We start from the raw sequence: 5109 nt of genomic DNA, 5'->3' as shown, positions 1-5109 counted from the left end.
AATACTGCTTCGGTGCAGTGCCCCATTGCTATCTGTGAGTTCATTTAAATTATGACGACATTACTGATCTAGAAGATAAAAATGTACCTAAGTACCTTAATATTATCATCAAAAATGACTAATTTTGTAAATTATTACCTATAATGGTTAGATGAGTTGTGAATGTAAACTTCTTTACACTGGTTTCTTGAAGTTAGGTGATATTAATTATCTTCGCATCATCATGGGCTCTAATCAACTGTAGAGTATTCGTCAATCAACCTGAAATATGTAATATTATTTACTTTATATTTACGAAAAATTATCATTTTCTTTTTATGAAAATTTTGAGTTTAAATTTAAATGTGATTAGAATAAATATACATCAGTATTTAACATTTTATCATATGTAATATTCTATATATTACCTGTGGTTTTATGCTATAATGTTTAGTTTTGTGAAAATATTACTTACCTATAATATTTAAACGAGTTCCTGAATGTACAATTTGTTTATCACGATGTCAAGTTCTAAATCTTGTATTGGTTGTCTAAAACTGTTTGATTTTGCTTAGTTATATTGTATCCTATATTTTATTAAACAAACTCAAAATAATGTTTATAATTACCTTCATCAGCCTTCATATCATTAAAGTTATTATTATCACTTATCATTCTCAGTCATTATGTAGTTATTTGTTCATTTGTTGCTCTGTTTGTTGTTGTTTGTTTTCAACAATTTTCAAAGATCATTTTTGAGGTTAATGTCATATAAAACTTTTCGTAATTAGGCAACTGGTAAATGACGTGTGACGATAAATTAATAAAATAATAATGAACGTATTAAGTTAAATATTTATATATTAATTTAACATATCTATTTCATGTTTATAAATTACATAATTTTTAATTTGGTATACCTTTAATTTTATATATTCATAATGAAATGAAATATATTTCGATATAACGTTTGGCAACCACGCAACTGAAGTGCAAGCGACATCTGTGCAAGAGAAGCAAAACCTCCCAAAAAAGTGAGAAAAGAAATCTAAAAATTTCAGATTATTCAAACGTCACTCCAATATTTTTCCAAATTGGAGTGAAATTAGGGTGACAATTTTTAACACGTAAGGAGCCATCTGGATTATGTGTTATCTGTGGTACTACTGAAAAGCAAATAATTTTATCAGGTTCTAGGTCTAGGAGTATAATAATTGATAAATAAATCATTAAATATCAAATGGTATTATCAAGTGCTCCTCAACTAAAAAATAATTTTATAATAATAAATTAATTAAAATAAGAATATTTGACTATATTTTATATACCTACAGTATTTTATTATTTTTATACCGACATTATTTTATTATTAGATCCAATCACATAAGGCTGACGGTTACTTATTATTATATTTCATAAATATATATATTATAATAAAATATTTATATTAATGAAATAAAATCTTAATTTCTAAAATAAAATAGAGCATACAAATTTGGAAACGCATAATCTATCTGTAACTTATCTGTAATTTAAACGTATTTAGTAATTTGTTACAGGCGATAATATGTGTGCTATCAGTGCCATCTATTACTCTTGCTCCTAACGTGAGGTCTATTACTACATCGGAGTTCTCTATAATTGAACTGTATGCAGTTAGAAACACAGTGGACACAGTCCGACCCTTGTCTGTGCCATATTAAAATACAATATTCTATCCATGTTGTTTATAACTAATAATATGTTATATTTTATATAAAAAATATCAATACGATGAATAAAATTTATTCAATTTTATTTTTTTTTCGGTTTCTATTAATATATTTAATATATAATGGTAATAAATGTAATAATATATTTTTTTTAGTTAAAACAAGATAAAAAACAATAAATAATTAAATAAAATACCAACCTATTGAAATAATTTTATATAGTTTCATGTCTCATTTTTATAATTTGTTAATGAATGATATTCGGAAAGACGATGAAACAATTTTGCTCCAGACAAAGTTCACCATATTGTCAAGAATCTGCAATCTTTTTAAAATAAAAATTTCAGTTACAATTTTAGTTATCATTGCTTAAGTTGTCTCACAAGTAACGTGATAGTGTATGTCATCTTGATTGCATTCTTAAGTGTATTTTTTTTCAAATTAAACTCCTAATACAAAAGCATATACCAAATTGTTTGAACTGCTAAAAATAAACTATTTAAACCCAAAAAAATAAAATTCGATTGGGAGTATTTGTGCTAAGTACCCAAATATATATTTCACATGCTAGGCGATAAGTTAATAATTGTTACTAACATTTATAAACAATCAATTCAGTTAAAAATATTGCTACACCTTGCTATAAAATGACAAAAAATTATTATGGTAAATAAACAAAATTGTTCTAAATTTTTGTTCGCTGTGATTAAATAATTTTTATTTAATATAGAAATTATTTTCTAAAACATATTTTGTAACTTCCTCGGTAACTTCTCACTATATTAGAAATAAAAGTTCCTAGCAACTGTTATTAAATAAAAAAGTAACGGCACGCGGGGTTCCCAAGCGGTCACCCAATCCAAGTACTAACCGCGCCCGACGTTGCTTAACTTCAGTGAACGGTGTGCCAACGTGGTATGGCCGTTACATGAAAAAACTTTAGCTAGGCACCAATAATGAAGAACAATACCAGATTTGTAGGTATAAAATGACAAAAAAATAATTATGGTAAATAAACAAAATTGTTCTAAATTTTTGCTCGCTGTGATTAAATATATTTTTTTAATACATAAATTACTTCACAAAATATATTTTTATATATAACTTACCACTATATTAGAAATAAAATTTCCTAGCAACTGTTATTAATTAAAAATAATAAAAAAGTAACAGCACGCGGGGTTCCCAAGCGGTCACCCATCCAAGTACTAACCGCGCCCGACGTTGCTTAACTTCAGTGATCGAACGGGAACTGGTGCGCCAACGTGGTATGGCCGTTACATGAAAAGAATTCTAGCTAGGCACCAACAAATGAAGAACAATACCAGATTTGTAGGTATAAAATTACAAAAAAATAATTATGGTAAATAAACATAATTGGGTATGGTGTGGATCCGGTGGCTGACCTTGAAACGAGTTTTTGCTGCATATAGTCACAGATACTACGCATGCGCACATCGTCGATGTTGCCGGAGTGCAAGTTATTTTGGAATTATTTTCAGTAGAAAACAAATAATTTTAATTTTCCTTCATATGTATTTTTCAGCGTTTTTTTGTCAATATATACCGTATGATCGAAAAAACGGCGTCCAGTTGGCTGGGAAATGACGATTGAGGACATTTCCCATATAAATTTACATAAAAAATGACAGCGATCTTCATTTTATAGTCATCGCTGACGCTATTTTTTTCGATCATAGTACGGTATATTATTTATATTATTTTAATATTTCGCACAACACGTGAACGCTTATTATGTATTTTCATAGTCAATAAAATTAAATAGAAATAAAACTCTAGATTCCTATAATTAATCTAATTGCTCTAGATTATTATGCAACGTTTAAAAAGGGCTTTATTAAAAATTCGGGAAATTAAAAGGGATGTGCCCAAGTTTTTTCTTTTTTTTTAATTTTTAAATGCTGTAGCTCCATGTCATGTTCATAATAGTTTTTGTTAACATTCCATCAAAACTACGGAGGCATTAAAAGGCCTTTTAGCCTCCATAATTAAAATTGTAGAATCAGCTTCAGCAACATTAACAGTTACCTTGTTTAATTCTGTTTATACATATATTGCATTAATTTTTCTGCTACCTTAAGATTTCTCTATTCTTACACCTAATTTAGAATAGCATATATGATTTATAAACCATATTTTTCCTAATGGAAGGATGGAATAGGATATGCAAAATTAAGATATTTTAACATTTATTTTATAATATAGTATTAAGATTAAGACATAACAAATATTATAAGAAAGATCTTAATATAAATCACAAACTAACTAAGTCTTAATTTGGTTTTGTATAAACACAGGTATAAAACTAATAAGATCAAAACTCAACCTTCACCATATTGTCAAGATTTGGCATTATTGGAAACAAGAAATTACAGTAAATTAAGAAAAGAATATCAAAATACACGATATTAAATACTGTAATGTTTTCTACGACACAAACCATCTCCCTTCTAAAGAGAAAAAGATAAAACATAAAGCTTATTTTAGTCTTATCAGCACACTCTTCGATAAAATATATGTCTAAAATTGCTATTAATCCACTAACTTGATATTTTTAAGAAATTATGATACAAACGTTATAATCAAAGTATATTATATTAGTAACATTATAGGTAAAATGTTACCTCTATCTCCCATTGACGTGTATTGTTCTTTAAGTATAAGACTCGTCATGGTAGTACTTCGATACATCAATACATATAATCAAAACTATTGTTGCCTGTAAATAACTAGAAATTAAATAACTTAATTGATTAAACACTCCAAAAAAAAAAATTTCAACTGCAAATAATTCGAAAATAAACTGCAATTTGGCAACATCGACGATGTGCGCTTGCGTAGTATCGATGATCAAATGCAGCAAATATGGGCTTCAAGGTCAGCCACCGGATCCACACCTTTTACCCAAAATTGTTCTAAATTTTTGTTCGCTGTGATTAAATATTTTGGTAAAGGTGTGGATTATCGTCGGGTACCAACGTCGGTTCGACCGCCTGACGACCCTTATTTGCACCCGAGGGGTGTCTCACTAGGGTAAAAAATGTACACGTATTGCCAAAATGTCATTTTATACAAGACTGCCAGTGACTGCCGACGACTGCCAGTGACTGCCGACGACTGCCAGCGACTGCCGGCTCAGCGGTATCTTAAGTTCCGCGCCTTTGTCGACCCTTGACATATATTATTTATCAACACATGTACAGGGTGGGCCAAATTGGACGCTTTCAAAGGGAAACACCCTTTTCTGTAGGAGATAGACGAAGACTAATATAGGTGTCTGGAGCTTAATTTTATCAAAAACATGACGGTGAAAACCGCACATAGATATCTGTTCCGTTTCAGAATTACGGAATGTTTTTCAAAAAAGTCCATTTTTAACAAATCACTGTAACTTTTT

At 29.0% G+C, this 5109-nt stretch overlaps 1 long non-coding RNA gene and 1 other non-coding gene across 3 annotated transcripts; both read right to left on the bottom strand.

The window, feature by feature from the left end:
• Positions 1-217: 217 nt before the first annotated feature.
• On the bottom strand, positions 218-1082 carry LOC115887634. Of its 2 annotated transcripts, XR_004051122.1 has the most exons (3): positions 609-1078; positions 455-536; positions 218-261 (listed from the first exon to the last, which is right to left on the bottom strand). It is a non-coding gene; the product is annotated as an uncharacterized LOC115887634 (long non-coding RNA). The 2 variants fall into 2 exon arrangements; XR_004051121.1 differs by having other exon boundaries at positions 455-1082.
• Positions 1083-2855: 1773 nt separating this feature from the next.
• On the bottom strand, positions 2856-2973 carry LOC115887670. The gene has a single exon (XR_004051134.1). It is a non-coding gene; the product is annotated as a 5S ribosomal RNA (ribosomal RNA).
• Positions 2974-5109: the final 2136 nt, after the last annotated feature.

Source organism: Sitophilus oryzae, unplaced genomic scaffold (assembly GCF_002938485.1).
Source record: "Sitophilus oryzae breed Bouriz unplaced genomic scaffold, Soryzae_2.0 scaffold_578_pilon_pilon, whole genome shotgun sequence".
NCBI classification, from domain to species: Eukaryota; Metazoa; Arthropoda; class Insecta; order Coleoptera; family Curculionidae; genus Sitophilus; species Sitophilus oryzae.
Note: the sequence above shows the minus strand (reverse complement) of the source record. Positions and strands in the feature narration are given on the sequence as shown.